Source organism: Amblyomma americanum, chromosome 11, assembly GCF_052857255.1.
Source record: "Amblyomma americanum isolate KBUSLIRL-KWMA chromosome 11, ASM5285725v1, whole genome shotgun sequence".
Classification (NCBI taxonomy): domain Eukaryota; kingdom Metazoa; phylum Arthropoda; class Arachnida; order Ixodida; family Ixodidae; genus Amblyomma; species Amblyomma americanum.
Genome location: NC_135507.1, coordinates 113,170,912 through 113,187,720, shown reverse-complemented (window position 1 = coordinate 113,187,720; position 16,809 = coordinate 113,170,912). Strand labels below are relative to the sequence as shown.

Here is a 16,809-nt window from a genome sequence, read left to right as displayed (position 1 = left end):
ATGTCGTGGAAGCAAGAACTGTACAGAAATTTCAGCTGGCTGCGCCGACGTGCGCACCACGCAAAAAAAAAGCCATACCTGGACAGCTTCCGAAACGCGCGCGCCGCCGCCTACGCTCACGAAGAGAATGCCCGCAGACCACGCACGCCCGGCGGCCGGCCAGCCGGCCCTAGCGATTCCCTAGGCACTCTAGGGACAGGCCGAGAGAGGCGCGGCGAACCCACGTCCGGTTGAGAACGAGGGAGAAGCAGAAAAACGTCACGGAGAAGCGCATCCCATCGACCAATCAGCGTTTCCAGCCCACCTGCACCGAAACGCTTCTGAGCGGACCATCGCCGCTGGGAGAGAGGGCAGAGAGATGGTTGCCGCGGTAGAAAACTGCTCTGCCGCGCAGGGAGGGTCAGCGCAGAAGCATTTGCGGGTCGGTGGGCTGGAAACGCCGATTGGTCGGTGGGATGCGTGTCTGCGTGACGTTTTTTCGCTTCGCCCTCGTTCTCAACCGGATGTGGGGTCGCCACGCCTCTCTCGGCCTGTCCCTAGAGTGCCTAGGGAATCGCTAGGGCCGGCCGCCGGGCGTGCGTGGTCTGCGGGCATTCTCTTCGTGAACGTAGGGGGCGGCGCGCGCGTTTCGGAAGCTGTCCAGGTATGGCTTTTTTTTTTTTTGCGTGGTGCGCTCGTCGGCGCAGCCAGCTGAAATTTCTGTACAGTTCTTGCTTCCACGACATTGCGACGACCCCCAAAAGGCGCTGACCCGCGAGAAATCGCCAGCGACATAAAGGTACGCATTTTATCTCAAATTTCGCTTCATGAAGTGCTGTACCGCTTACCTACATGCCTTGCGCATTCCAGGACCTCGTTTTCCTGCTGCAGGAGCACGTCGTGCTGGTGTTCAAAATTTTGCAACTCCATTACGACGACCCACATAAGGTGCGGTTTGAGGACCGCCGGCGTCGCCATCTGAACCGCCGTCTGACAGCCACGATGAAGTGCTTGTTGGGCGTGCACGTTCTCAATCACGAGGTAAGGGTTGAACAACGTTTTCGCAAGTTTTCTCGTGCAGAACTCGCCAAATTGCGGCGCTTGTAACGTAACTTTTTTTGCAGCATCGTTTCCTGGATGCTTCTGGCGAGCCGATGCTGTCCTTATTTGCCGCGGACCGATACCACGTGGTGAGACGCCAGGGCATCGACCCCAGTGCGCCTTTGTTCCTTTGCAGTGGCAAGTCCAGGGTAAAAGTGGCCACGATAATTCTGCCACTACAATCTGCCCTTTAGGATTGCTATCAGCTGTAACGGTAAGTCCAGAAGTTCCGACTCGCGCATTGTGGAAATCGCGCCTGGCCTAAGTGTCCAGCATTCACCCAGTGCAGTGCAGCTTTGTTTAATTCCTTAGAGACTTCTCGCGCTTTGTCGAAATCGACGGCAGCCGTGAAAATTTACATATTAGACCTCGCTACAGCATTATCCCAGCGCAGCGCGCCTTTGTTTCTTTGCGTCGGCAAGCGTTAGAAGCGCGCGCCGTCTCGCGCTTTGTCCAAGTCGGATCTAAAACTCGCGCTAGGCCTCGTTGCCTGGTTGACAAAGTGCACGGCTTTGTTCCTTTCAATGGCAAGCCTCTGTCACTACAGTCGGCGGCCTTAATTTTTATGATCGCTGTCAGCTTCACAGCAAGTCCAAGAAAAGTTATGACGATCGCGCGGTGTGGAAATCGGCGGTAGAGACAAAAAACTCGTGCTTGTAGCTGCAGACTTACCCAGCTCCAGTGCGCCTTTGTTTATTTCCGTAGCGACTACCCGCACTTTGTAGAAATCGACGCCAGCCGTGAAATTTTACATATTAGACCTCGCTACAGCATTAGCGCAGAGCGCCTTCGTTTCTTTGCGTTCTAACTTGTTTGCTCGTTACTTTTGTTCTTTTCAGTCGTTTCCTGAATCTGTCCAAAGAGCCGGGGTAGGTGGATGATTGTTCGCCGTCAGTGGAACCACATGGCGATCGCACTGCATACAGCACGACTTTGGTCCATGTGTTTTTTAAATAAAAACATCAGATGTCGAAGGTCGTGCCCGAGGATTGCTTCGACAGCTGGGGCAAAACCATGGGGACCGCACACGCTGTGTTGTCGCTGCCAAGTGAAGAGGCACAAAACGGCTGTCAACCTTAATAAAGGCCCTTCTCGGGGCTGCCTCTGTGTTTCCTGGCAGATCACACGCTTTCCACCCTGTGCATGTGTTCTCATTTCCAATTAAATAGGTCCTTCAAACCCTGCAGAAGGCTTGAATTAGAAACTGCTAATATCATGATGGTACTTGAGAAACAATAGCGGCTACAGTAACAAAGATGAAGAGGGGCTGGAGTTACACGCAAATAAAAAAGGTTGGAGGTACCCAGATAGGCTGAAATGGTTTTGGGCGGGAGTCCTAGTTATTCTATATAGGACTCAAATAATGCATATTCAGCATTTATCAAGGTTTTTGTAGAAATATATAAAGAACATTGAGCAGTCTAAACGAATAAGAGAACCATGGATCACGCCAGAGCTCAGAAGAATGATAAAGAGCAAAAACAAGTACCATGCCTTTTTAAATAATCGCTCTCTTGAATCTCTTATTAAAAAAAACAAGAAATAATCTATATGCTGAGCTTAAGCGTGCTAAGACTGTGTATCATCAAAAACTGTTCTCTGATGTTAGAATGAAAAATTCAGACACTATGTGGAATGTTGTAGATAACTTGTTACGTCGCAATACGAAAAATGCGCCAGCTCAACGAATAATCTATAAGGGCTCTGAATTATCCGGTCAGGCTCGTGCTGGCCATTTAAACAGCAATTTTTTAACCACCCATTTACCTATGATGCATCTACCTGAAGTTCCTTCATCTTGTAGCCCTTTCGAAAGCCTTTTCCTTGAGCCCACCAATGAGACCTTTATGAATTTGAATAATAGCAAAGCCTTAGATGTTGACAATATTCAGATAAAACCAGTCAAATATGTACTATCATATATTGCACCTGTGCTTGCATACATCTTCAATTTGTTAATTGAAACGGGAGTTTACCCGGAATAAATGAAGAAAGCAAGAGTGACAGTTGTGTTTAAAGGGGGAGATAAAGATGTAGTGTCCAATTATAGACCAATATCTGTGATTCCAGTCTTTTCAAAGGGCTTGGAAAAAGTAATCTTTTCCCGTGTAGTGAACTTTTTTAATGCAAAACAAATCCTGTCTGATGCTCAATTTGGCTTCCGAAGGGGAAAGTCGACGGAAACGGCTTTGTTATCACTTAAGGAATGTATCCTGCAAAACACTGAAGCAGGTATTCTCACTGTCGGACTCTTCATTGATTTTAGTAAGGCTTTCCATTCCCTAAACCATCAAATTTTAACTCATAAACTTTCTCAAAACGGAGTTCGTGGAACACCTTTAGACCTCATGAAATCATACCTGCAAAATCGAAAACAATCTGTCTATATCCACAACCATCAGTCTTTTTTTCTGGCGGTACGAAATGGTGTGCCTCAAGGCAGCATTCTGGGCCCGATTCTTTTTAACATCTATATAAATGACATTGGTCATATTTATGACAAAGCGATATTTATTATATACGCCGATGATAGCAGTTTACTAATCCCTGGTCACGACATAAACAAGTTAATTGAAGAGTGCAACGTAATCCTTACGAAACTAGAGAACTGGTCCAATTCTAATTGCCTACAAATAAACCCTACAAAGACTAAGGTAATGATTTTCCGTGCAAGGAACAAGCCAGTCGAACTACAACGCGCTCCTAAATACGCAGGTCAAGAAATTCAAATTGTAGACAGCCACAAAATCCTTGAAGTTACTTTCTCGTCGCATCTCAGGTGGGATCGACATGTGGAAAATATTTGCAAAAAGCTCTCTTCAGTAGCAGGTGTTCTAACATGATGTCGATGGCTCCTTCCCACTCACGTGAAAATTCAAATTTATCATGCTCTTTTCGGTTCCGTAACTCTGTTTGGGCAACACCACAAAAACAAATGTGATGAAAATACAGGTTCTGCAGAAGAAAATGATCCGCTACATTGCAAACCTTCCTTATCTGTCTCTCCAACGCAAACTGCTTTTAGAAATTATAACATCATTTGTTTTGAACATATATATGTTTTTCGCATTTTGAGGTTCTTTTACCATTCTTCTCCTGCTTATAGAGATTTCTTAATACGTACTACACATTTAAGGACCGCTTCGAATCGACTCTACACCTGAAATACCGATCTCTGGTATATTCCATATTTTCGAATTAATTATAAACTACAAACGCTTGAACACAATTTACCGACCACTCTTAATAAGCACAAAGTTTTGGATAGTGTTAAACCAAGCGAGTTAAAAATGTATTTTGTTAATATATAGCCAGGTTGCATTTAATGTTCCTTTGTTGTCTGCCGGTGCCATGTATGTATGAGTGTTTCTTTTCTCTTTATTTTTCTCGGGTCTTCTCTTTGTTTTCATGCGTCTGTAAACTATTGTTAGTGAACATACATGCTCATTGTATTCATTGCAGTTCAAAAAATTGAACAAAAAGTAAAAAAAAATAAAGATAGGGGTGTGTGATGCGCCACCAGCGCCCTCAGCTCTAGCGGCGGCCTGACGCTCGCTCAGGCGGGAGAAGCAAGGTGAAGAAAAGGAAGTGAGACGCGGGGCGCGGCGCGAACGACACGAGGAGACGAGCTCGAGCAACGGAGCAGGCGAGGTCACGGCTGAACGGCTTCCTGAACCCGGGTGACCAGGCCTGGGGAAGCCGTCCTCGCCCAGTTCTGCTCAACCAGGAGCCTGCTGTCTCGTGTCTCCTGCCTGTCGCTCGCTGCCTCGGAGTGCGGGCGCCGTGCCGGGAACAGGCAGGTGCTGCCTGCCCGGAGATCCTGCCGGCCTTGCTGTGGGATCGTGCCTGCCGTCCCATGGCTGGGACCCCCTGCCGTGAAAGGGTGCCTTCCTGGCCGTGCCCGGGTGCCCAGACCTGGGCGGCCGTCACCTTTCTGGTGCGTCGTCAGCGCCACCGGTGCTGGTGCTCCGCGCCCGGCTTCCGGCCGCAGGAAGAACAACCCTGCGGAGGTACCTGGCCCCGGCGCCTTTCCGGCGACGGGCCGCGGAACCTCACACCGGAGCCACTCCTCGACCCTCGGCCGCACAGCTCCATACTCGTCAGTGACTGCTCTCCTATATTAAGTAAACCATTTTTGTTACATCTACGGACGTGCACGGTCTGGGACGACTTTTCTGGATCCTCCGGGGCCCCACCTCGGAGGACGCTCGAACCTGCTGGGGGCCTTTTCCCCTCACAAATTTGGCGTCCGCGACAGGACCAGGCCGAGCAGCGTTTACCAGTTAACAGAGTTCATAAGACAGAATGAGTGCTGCAGATTTTCTCGCGGTAGGAGAGCGCCTGGGTTTGCAGGGACGCGAGTTGCGTGAGTGGGTAGAGGAGGAATTGAGCAAGGCACGAGAGGAGAGAGCTGCGGATCGGGAAGCCACAAAGCGGCGTTTGGAGCTCGAAGCACAGAACTTAGAGCGAGAAGCGCAGAATTTACAGCTTCGAGTTAAACTATCAGAAAGAGAAAATCCTCCTCCTAATCCAAACGCTGAAAGTGCGGAGCGTAGTGCTTCGACCGTTTTTCCCATTAGCCCACATGGCCTGATACCAACGTTTAATGAGGCACGAGATGATTTGGACGCGTATTTGAAGCGTTTTGAACATGTCGCCACAGGGCAAGGGTGGCCGAAGGAGAAGTGGGCCACGGCTTTGAGCCTCTGTCTCGGCGGGGAAGCTCTTAGAATCTTTGGTCGGCTATCTCCAGAGGACTCCATGGATTATGAGAAAGCGAAACTTGCCCTGCTACGAACATTTCGTTTTACCGCTGAAGGCTATAGGGAGAGATTTCGGCAGAGCAAGCCTCACGATGACGAGACAGCCTCCCAGTACGCCACGAGGCTTTTCAGTTTCTTTGACCGCTGGGTAGAAATGCGGGGAGAAGGCCGCACCTTTGAGGTGGTGCGCGATATGATTGTTGCTGAGCAGTTTATAAGCAACTGCCACAATCGTTTAGTATTGTTTCTACGAGAAAGGGATTGTAAAAAGGTTGAAAAGATTGTTGAGGCCGCCGACCATTTCCTGGAGGCTCAGAGACAGAATAACCTTGCAACTTTCAAAGACCGGAGTGAGCAGAGTTCAGTGAAGCCTGCAATCACGGTTCCTAATCCCAAGTCACAAATTCGATGTTTCATCTTCGAGAAGGTCGGACACAGGTCTTCCGATTGCCGTTCGAAGCCGAAGGCCCCATATTGCACATTCTGCCGCAAGTCTGGACACGACTTACAATCATGCCGGCGCTGCAGTTCAAGTGAACGGGAGACATCCGCATGTTTCATGTCACCCCAAGGTTCTTGCCCTGATTCACAGCCGGGAAGAGAGCGTTTAGATGTCCAAGCGGCAGATCCTGTTCACAGACCCTCTCCACCGATTGCCAGCATGCCGGTGGTGCACGGGGAAGTGTTTGGACAAAGAGTGTCAGTGCTATGGGACACTGGAAGTAACAGCATCGTCGTACGCCAGGCCCTCGTGCCCGAGGCAGCTTATACTGGGAAAAGAGCGACATTGCTTTTGGCGGATGGTTCCACCATAGAAGCTCCTGAGGCGGAGGTGATCGTCACATCACCGTACTTTACGGGCAAGGCTATTGCAAGGTGCTTACCGACGCCTTTGTACGACGTGTTAATTGGCAATGTCCCGGGTGCCCGTGTTCCTTTCTTGGAGAACTCAAATAATTGTTCATCAGTCTCGGCGGACCAGGGGACCAATTCTGCACCGGCTACGCAGGCCAACGCTCCTTGCACAGCTGTGGCGGCGAAAGCTTCGGAGACTATCTTGGATCTCTCTCAGAGCGCGGTCCACGTGTCTCGCCTGGCGTTCCGCAAGAAACAAGAAGAGGACACTAGCTTAGACCTGTGTTGGAAGAAACTGGGGACAACCTTTCCCGGCAAAGCCGAGTCCTCCCACACCTTCCATCTGGTTGACGGCGTATTGTTCCGGACGTATCAAGTGTGCCCTGGCAAAAATTGAACAGGCGGTGGTTCCGAAGAGCTTGCGCCATCAGGTCCTTGTGCAGGCGCATGAGAGTGCTCTTGCCGGTCATCAGGGTGTAAAGAAAACTACGGCGAGAGTACTGGGTGACTTCTACTGGCCAGGGGTACAAGCCGACATCAAAAGGTTTGTGAAGTCATGCGACGCCTGTCAGCGGACTGTGCCGAAAGGAAAGCTGGGCAACGCTCCATTAGGACGTATGCCTATTATTTCCACACCTTTTGAGCGGGTGGCGGTGGACATCATTGGACCTTTGACTCCAACCTCATCTAGAGGGAACCGATACATCCTCACGTTGGTGGATTTTGCCACCAGGTATCCCGATGCGGTAGCCCTTCCTGCCATCGATTCAGCCACTGTGGCGGAAGGCTTTCTCGAGATGTTCTCTTGTATTGGGTTCCCACTGGAGGTCCTTTGTGATCGGGCTTCGTGTTTCACATCTGCACTTATGCGAGAAGTGAACGATTTGCTAGCTATAAAACATTTAAGTTCGACACCATACCATCCTATGTGCAACGGGCTTGTGGAGCGGTTTAATGGGACCTTGAAGAGCATGCTACAGAAGTTGTGCCAAGAACACCCCAAGGCATGGGACCGTTATCTTCCTCCACTGCTCTTCGCCTACAGAGAAGCACCGCAAGCTAGCCTGGGGTTTTCCCCATTTGAGCTCATCTACGGTCGCCAAGTCCGAGGGCCAGTTACCATTCTAAAAGAGCTCTGGACAGCCGGAAACCTGTCTGACACTGTCAGGACAACGTATGGTTATGTGCTAGATCTGAGGGAGCGTCTAGAAGGCACGCTGCAGCTCGCACACCAAAATTTAATGAGGGCGCAGAGGTCACAGAAGATGTACCACGATAGGCGCGCCTCTAATAGGAAACTGAAGGTTGGTGATCGAGCGCTAATCCTTCTACCCGCTTCTCATAACAAGCTCATCATGCATTGGAAAGGCCCTTTTGCGGTCACCGGCAAAAAGAACGAAGTCGATTACTGGCTTGACGTGGGCCCCAGCAAAAAGTTGTTTCACATAAACATGTTGAAACGCTATGAAGAACGCCAGCCAGTGAATGCCCTCCAAGCGTCATCGTTCGTGGTCGTTGAGGAAGTGGAGGCAGAAACTCCAGTGCCAACCTTCAGTGCGAATCCTGGTCCTGAGATTGGAGCTATCAAGCGAGCTCAAACTTTGAATGAGACGCAGTTAGCCGCACTAGATAGATTGCTGGAGGCTCACCGCGACATTTTTTCAGAGGTTCCGGGCCATACTAATTTAATTGAGTGCCACTTGGAATTAACGACGAGTGCGCCTGTCAACACCCCGCAGTATCCATTACCATTTGCTTTGCGTGAGGTTGTCGAGAAGGAGGTAGCAGACATGTTGAGGCTTGGGGTTGTAGAACGCTCCCATTCCCCTTACAACTCTCCACTTGTCTTAGTTAAGAAACCTGACAAAACGTATCGTGCGTGCATTGACTTTCGTCGGATTAATAGCATATTGGTGGACGATGGCGAGCCCATTCCAAGGACTGCTGTTATGTTTGCCGAGGTCGGCACCAAGACGTTTTTTTCAAAACTAGATCTCACCAAAGGTTATTGGCAAGTGCCACTCAGTACTGCGTCCAGGCCAGTTACAGCATTTTCCACCCAATCAGGCCACTATCAGTTCGCCTTCATGCCCTTTGGAATTAACACCGCGTCCGCAATTTTTACCCGCCTTATGAGAAGCCTTCTGGCAGGTCTACCTAATGTGGTCCATTACATAGATGACGTATTGGTGGCTACCTCGACGTGGGAGGAGCACTTGAATACTCTCCGAGAATTGTTCAGGCGTATCAGACAGGCAGGCCTCACAGTAAAACCTCAAAAATGCGAGCTTGGTATGAGCCGCGTGGTCTTCTTGGGACATTTGTTGGGTGAGGGAGTGATTCGCCCAGTAGAGTCAATTGTCACCAAATTGGAACAGGCACCTAAACCGGAAACTAAGAAGCAGGTTAGGTCTTTTCTAGGTTTGGCTGGGTACTACCGGGGCTTAATACCTCACTACGCTGCCAAGGCCCAGCCTTTGGTTGAACTTACACGGAAAGCAGAGAGTAATCATGTGCATTGGACTCCCGAGCGCGAAAAGGCATTCGAAACCTTGAAACAAGCTCTTGCCTCCCGACCAGTTGTGCGGGCGCCTGATCTCGCAAAGGAGTTCATTCTCCGTACCGACGCCTCTGGGAAGGGTCTAGGTGCAGTTCTTTTGCAAGAACACAACGGTACGCTTCATCCTGTGGCGTATGCCAGCAGGCAGCTGCTTCAGCGCGAAACACACTATTCCGCCATCGAACGAGAATGCTTAGCACTAATCTGGGCGGTCGGCAAATTTCATATTTTCTTGTATGGTCGCACTTTTACTATCCAGACAGACCATCAGCCCCTTCAATACTTGACGCAGGCGAAGCATTTAAATAGCCGTGTGCTACGATGGAGTCTGGTGCTACAGGAATATACTTTCCGGGTTGAACATATTAAAGGCTCTGATAACGTTGGTGCAGATTATTTAAGCCGGTCATGACCCTGTGAGAACTCTATCGCTGTGACGTTCTATTGACTGGTCGGGTAACCAATCTTTTTGTGTGAACTTCCTTTGGTGGTGCCTGTGTAGTTACATTTTTGTTGTGTGTTTTGTGTGTGTGCAACATGACAGCCAGTGAACGGTGGTGCGCGTGGGAAAGTGTTCAGTGTGGTGTGGTGCAGTCCGCCGACCAGTGCTTGGTGCAAGTTTTTTTTTTTCCGAAAAAAAAAAAACTTCTCAAAGGGGGGGCATATTTGTGATGCGCCACCAGCGCCCTCAGCTCTAGCGGCGGCCTGACGCTCGCTCAGGCCGGAGAAGCAAGGTGAAGAAAAGGAAGTGAGACGCGGGGCGCGGCGCGAACGACACGAGGAGACGAGCTCGAGCAACGGAGCAGGCGAGGTCACGGCTGAACGGCTTCCTGAACCCGGGTGACCAGGCCTGGGGAAGCCGTCCTCGCCCAGTTCTGCTCAACCAGGAGCCTGCTGTCTCGTGTCTCCTGCCTGTCGCTCGCTGCCTCGGAGTGCGGGCGCCGTGCCGGGAACAGGCAGGTGCTGCCTGCTCGGAGATCCTGCCGGCCTTGCTGTGGGATCGTGCCTGCCGTCCCATGGCTGGGACCCCCTGCCGTGAAAGGGTGCCTTCCTGGCCGTGCCCGGGTGCCCAGACCTGGGCGGCCGTCACCTTTCTGGTGCGTCGTCAGCGCCACCGGTGCTGGTGCTCCGCGCCCGGCTTCCGGCCGCAGGAAGAACAACCCTGCGGAGGTACCTGGCCCCGGCGCCTTTCCGGCGACGGGCCGCGGAACCTCACACCGGAGCCACTCCTCGACCCTCGGCCGCACAGCTCCATACTCGTCAGTGACTGCTCTCCTATATTAAGTAAACCATTTTTGTTACATCTACGGACGTGCACGGTCTGGGACGACTTTTCTGGATCCTCCGGGGCCCCACCTCGGAGGACGCTCGAACCTGCTGGGGGCCTTTTCCCCTCACAGGGTGTGGGGAGCAGACAGGGACAAGATTGGGGGAGGAAGCAAAAAATAGAAAGAAAAGAAAAAAAAGGAGATGACAAACGGTGCCCGCGATATGGGCAGTGCGGCAACCACAGGCGTACGAAAGCAAAACGTGCAAACAAGACACAAACAAAATGCACAAACACAAAGATGGGCGCCGCTGCAGATGCGTGGCCAAAGAGGCGCCGCTGCGCAAATAACACTGGCAGCGACGAACAGGCCAAACCAGGTGCCTTTTGGGGGGGTCTCACTAATTTCCGGTGAGCCGAGGGCTAGAACATTAAGGAAGGAGTGGGCTACGTTAACGAGCACATGTGTAAGAACTTACTCAGGGGGTCTGGGTTTCACTGAACGGTGCACCCCTCTCCCTGGGCGGGTCGTTGAACCGACTTCGTCGGGAATACTTGGTTGTAGTGGAGGAGGGCTGGGCTAGCTGTGTACAAAGATTTCAAATTGTCGGAAAAAAGTAAGGAAAGAATGTCAAAGCTTATTAATACTGCACGAGGCAGGATAGTGTAAGTAAGGAGGGGTATGATTGCCTGGGATATACACTAGGAGTTATAAAGGGTATATCTGAGTTAGCCAATTAACGAGAGGTGCAGTATTATTTTGTTTGGAGGTCGTGAATAAAAGAAAGAATACCAGGCTTTTCGTTAAGACATTCTTGAATAGTATTAAACTTGTGGATAAAATAGAATTCACGTTGTTCACGTTCTCGCCTGTTTTTGAAGCCCCCTTGAATAATTGTTACTTTTAGTTGGTCAAATGGGTGTCCTTCTGAGTTTACATGCTTGGATAGGGGAAGATTGGGGAGAGACTTGGTGTGTGCTCGGTGGTTGTTGAATCGAATGCGGAATGCAGTGTTTGTCTCTCCTATGTATTGCTGGTTACACACAGTGCATTCAAGAAGGTAAATAATGTTTGATGAGTCGCAGTCAAACTTGCCGTTGATTGAATGCTGGAAAACTGACTTCGTACTAGTTGCGGAACACGTAGTCTTCATGTGCTTGCAAACTTTGCAGCGATCTTTACTACAGGGCTGGCATCCATATTTTGGGGTTTTGTGTTCCTTGGAGTGGACTAGATGGTTCTGAATGTTTTTGGCACGCCTGTAAATGACGCGGGGTGCGCATGTAAATATTTTCGATAGTCGTTGACTTTGCTGGAGAATATTAAAGTGCTTATTAAGAATTCTGTTTATGTTCGGTGCGTTACTGTTAAATGTGAGAAAAAGGTTTGTAGTGTCATTTCGGTTATCTCTTCGGTGCCCCTGGAGTATTAGACTACGGTTCAGATTTGAAGCTCTGCTTATGGCGTCATCAATAAAAGAACGTGGATAGCGCTGCGTTAAGAGCACGTAAACATTTTTTAATGCTTTTTATACGTATATGTAAACATTTTTTTTGCTTGAAGTGCGTTTGTCGTGTACTGCCATTTCAGAGGCGCTTGGGCCCAGTCAAGCTGCTTTTTAGCAGCTTTTAGCCCTTGCATCTCTGTAGTATGTAACTTGCATTTTGTAAAAATGAAATGAAATTGCATTTGGAAGAGAAAGACAAGGTTTCATTTTGCAGTGTAAGCTTGCGTCTCTAGAATGAACAGAGAACGTTGCCTCACGCTGCTTGGGCCTGTCGTTTGACCCCTCGTTCACCGCAGGGAAAAAAAGGACCTCTCTAGGAAACTATTTGTGGGATCTTTCCTCTGCTTCAGGAGGGGAGGGGGAGGGGAAGGGGATTGATGGCCTCCCCTTTGTCGGGTTCGCCGTCGCCTGACGGACAAGACGACGAAAGGAAGCGGGGAAAGCTGCCTTTCCGAAATTAACCGTGACTTGCAGGTGCCTATAGCTGTGTTTGGATTCCAGGGAAGTAGCAGCCGACCTCTGAATCCTCCTCGCCCATTCCCTCGGGGCTCCGCGTGCCATGTCGCCATGTGCGGTGAAAAGAGCAGTGTAGAAACAGATTCGTGAAAGATTTTTATTTCGGCCTTCCTTACCAATGACAGTTAAGCATGTTGTGTTAGCTCAACCTGAATTTATACTGGAACTGAAACATGGCACAAAATGTAGTGTGAATAACATAAGTGCAACAAACATGGTGCAAAGGGGGAACACAGCACCTGCTCGCAACTGAACAGTTTAAGCTTCACAATAAGCCCTTCAGTTGCGAGTAAGCGCTGTGTTCCCCCTTTGTGTCTGTGTTTGTAGCGCTAGTGTTTATCACAATGACTGTTTACCAACTTGCTCACTTATCCGCCTTGATAAAATGTAGTGTATTTTCTCGCATTTCTTTGACGCAGCCGCATGTCACAGTTTCATTGTTCACTCGACTATTTGTTCCAGTACCTCATTTGTCATTTTTCGCAAGCACTAAAAGAACACGGACAAAGAAGGAACAGACATGGACGAGAACTACTTTCAGCTGTTTATTTCATGAAGCCGCAAGTGCTTTATACAGTGGTCAAAGGCTACTACGACACGGCAGAAGACTGCACATGCGCGATAAAAAGTGCAGCTGCCAAGAATGACAGAAACCAGAAAACATGTGCAGGATTACGTTCATACATTGAGGAATGCGAGTTCTTTTTTTAACAATGAAATGGAAGGAGAGCTGACACAAGTGCTTCCCAGTGATGCCATTTTCTGTGCTTCATTGATCCCTCGAACAAGTTGATAACGACTACTTCCGACAATATTGTTACATGGCCCAAAGTCTAGGCAGGCACAAGGACGACTGGAGCACAGGGCACAGATCACAGCGAACATCGAGTGGATCATGCGCACACACCAGACACTTCCTCCATGTCGTCTTTACGAAGATTATCCATTGCACGGCCCCCCAGTCGAAAAAGCACCGTCCCTGTGTACATCAGGGCAGCGAAGGGGACTGCGAGACATAAGGTTTACCGTAAAAACCGGAATATAGGTCGAATTTTTTTTCAAAAAACCATGGTGAAAAGTCGACCCCCGTCTTATATACCGGTCATTGGCGGAAAAAATACGGAAGTCTTGCAACAATGGGTGGCTGAAGTCAGCAGCCTCCATCACCATCGCCATCAGCAGCAGTGCCGCCATTTTGCGTTTCAGTAGATGCAAAGCGGAAGCTAACGGCAATTTACCGTCGCCTTCAAGAAAAACACGATTAAGTATGAGGAAGCTCACGGGAACCTGGCGGCACAGCGCGAATTTGGAGTATCCGAAAAGAGCATTCAATACTGGTGGAGGCAGAAGCTGCGTATTACAACTTGCAGCAACCAGAAGAAAACATTTCGTGGGCAGACCGTAGTGTATCGAGAATAGGAAGGAAACGTTGCGCTGCGAGCAAGATCGCTGCCTGTGACTGCCGAATGCATCCGCGTGAAAGCGGCAGAGATCGCGCGTGCCTCTAGACTCACGAGGGCGCAATTCAAAGGCTCGCCATCCTGGTTGCGGCGATTCATGAAGAGGAGGGCTTTGCTCTACGGCGCCGTACTTGCCTGTGCCAGAAACGAACACGCGGGCCAATTGGTGCGCGATATTGTTAAAAAATTTGCCAGGTGTACATACAAGCAGCATTTAAATGAAATTAAATACTGTCACCATTGTGCAACCTCTCGAGTCGCATTTGTTTCAAAGTAAGGATGTCTTTCGGTACTTTTCCCATTGAAAAAGATCTTTTTCATTTTTAGAATTGGTTAGTTAGGGGGTCGACCTATAGTCCGGTTTTTACGGTAAGTTTGGAAACGGGCACAATATCAGTCTGATGCTGAGAGGACGTGGCACCAGGGAAAGCCGGAGCGATCTCGTAGGTTACTGCGGTGACTTGGCGCAGGACACGGTACGGGCCGATATAGCAGGACGGAAGTTTTTCAGAGAGCCCCATGTGGAGAGATGGCGACCAAAGCAGGACGAGGGAGCCAGGGGAGAAGGAGACCATACGGTGACGGTGGTTGTAGAATTCTTGCTGAAAGGTCTGGGAAGCGAGTAGCCGGGAGTGTGCGAGTTGGCGGGCGTGGTCAGCGCGAGCAGTGGCGTTGTGGGCATATGCAGATGGCGGAGCAGTAGAAGTGGGAAGCAGCGTGTCCAGGCACAGGAGGGGCTCGCGGCTGTACAAAAGATAAAAAGGGGAGTAACCGGCAGTGTCATGGCGGGCGAGTTGTAGGCGAAGGTCACATAGGGGAGAGCGATATCCCAGCCGCGATAGTCTGGAGAAACGTACATAGCAAGCATATTGGTGAGAGTGCGGTTGAGGCGTTCTGTGAGGCCGTTTGTCTGCGGGTGGTAGGCGGTGGTGAGCTTATGTCTTGTAGAGCGTGGCTGAAGAATGTCAGCGACAACTCTGGACAGAAAGCATCGGCCTCGGTTGGTAAGAAGTTGACGGGGAGCACCATGATGTAAGATGAGGTCGATCAAGAGAAAATCGGCAACATCAGTAGCAGTACTGGTGGGGAGTGCCCGCGTGATCACATAATGAGTAGCGTAGCCCGTGGCAACAGCTACCCATTTGTTTCCCGAGGTGGACTCCGGAAACGGTACCAAAAGGTCTAAGCCGACACGATGGAATGGTTCGGGGGGGACGTCAGTAGGCTGAACCAGACCGGCTGACAGAGTGGTGGGGCATTTCTGGCCCTGGCACTCGTCGCCGACAGCAACATAGTGGCATACACAGCGGCAGAGGCGGGGCCAAAAGAGTCGACGGCACACACGGTCGTAAGTACGGGAGACACCCAAATGACCGGCAGTGGGGAGATCATGCAGCTCTTGGAGGACAGCAGTGCGAAGGTGTTTGGGCACAACGAGGCAGAGGTCTGGGATAGCCTGGCCAAGGCTCCTGCGGTATAAAACTCCATCACGGAGCACAAAGCGGCGCGTCGGATTGGGCGGTGTGGAGGCGGTCGATAATTGCGCGCAGCTCGGCATCGTGGCGCTGTTCTTCAGCCATGCTAGCGAGGGCAGAGAGAGAGCACAGAGCGTCCTCACAGTCAGTGCCAGTATTGTCGCACGGGCCAACGGGGTACCGAAAAAGGCAGTCGGCATCGGCATGCAAGCGACCAGACTTGTAGAGTACAGAGTAATCATACTGCTGTAGGCTCAATGCCCAACGACCAAGCCGTCCTGAAGGGTCTTTCAAGGAAGAGAGCCAGCACAAGGCATGGTAGTCAGTGACAACTGTAAAGGGGTGGCCGTATAAATATGGGAAATATGGGCGGGATTTCCCAACAGCCCAGACAAGAGCTAAGCGCTCGCATTCGGTAATTGAGTAATTCGCTCCGGGGCAGAGAGGAGGCAGCTGGCATAGGCGATGGCACGGTGCTGTCCGGATTGCCTCCGAGAGAGGATAGCGCCGCTGCCGTAGCCGCTGCCGTCAGTGCAGACTTCAGTGGGAGCAGTCACATCGAAGTGTGCCAGGACTGGCGTGGTAGTAAGCTTCAATATCAGGTTGGAAAACGCTTGTGCTTGGTCGTGTCCCCAGATGAAGGTGGCGTCTTTTTTCAGGTCGGTGAGGGGGTGTGCGATGTCTGCGAAGCCTTCAACGAATCGACGAAAGTAAGAGCACAGCCCTAAGAAGCTTCTGACGTTGTTACAAGAACGTGGCTGGGGAAAGTCTTGCACTGCTCGGATCTTATCAGTGTCTGGGTGCACCCCCATGTTGTCGACGACATGACCCAAGATGGTGATTTGACAGCGCGCGAAATGACACTTAGACGAGTTGAGCTGTAGGCCGGCATGACGAAAGAGGGAAAGGATCTGGGAAAGGTCAGCGAGGTGACAGGAAAATGCGGACGAAAAGACAATGATGTCATTGAGACAGCCCAGGCAGGTGGACCACTTAAACCCTTGCAAAAGGGCATCCATCGTGCGTTAAAATGTGGCTGGCGTGTTGCATAATCTGAGAGGCATAACTTTAATTTGATAAAGGCCATCAGGGGTCACAAAGGCGGTCTTTTCATGGTCCTGGTCACCTACAGCAATTTTCCAGCAGCCGGAGTGAAGGTCTATGGATGAGAAGAATTTGGCACCATGGTAGCAGTCAAGCGCGTCATCGATATGTGGCAGGGGGTACACGTCTTTTTTCGTGATTTTATTCAAGTGGTGATAATCAACGCAAAAACACCAGGAGCCATCCTTTTTCTTGACAAGTACAATGGGTGAGGCCCAGAG

At 50.4% G+C, this 16,809-nt stretch overlaps 1 long non-coding RNA gene across 2 annotated transcripts; it reads left to right on the top strand.

Moving 5' to 3' along the window:
• The first annotated feature begins 501 nt into the window (after nt 1-501).
• On the top strand, nt 502-2,254 carry LOC144110363 (uncharacterized). Of its 2 annotated transcripts, XR_013309814.1 has the most exons (4): nt 502-778; nt 850-1,020; nt 1,104-1,294; nt 1,920-2,254. It is a non-coding gene; the product is annotated as an uncharacterized LOC144110363 (long non-coding RNA). The 2 variants fall into 2 exon arrangements; XR_013309813.1 differs by having other exon boundaries at nt 506-1,020.
• The last annotated feature ends 14,555 nt before the right edge of the window (nt 2,255-16,809 follow it).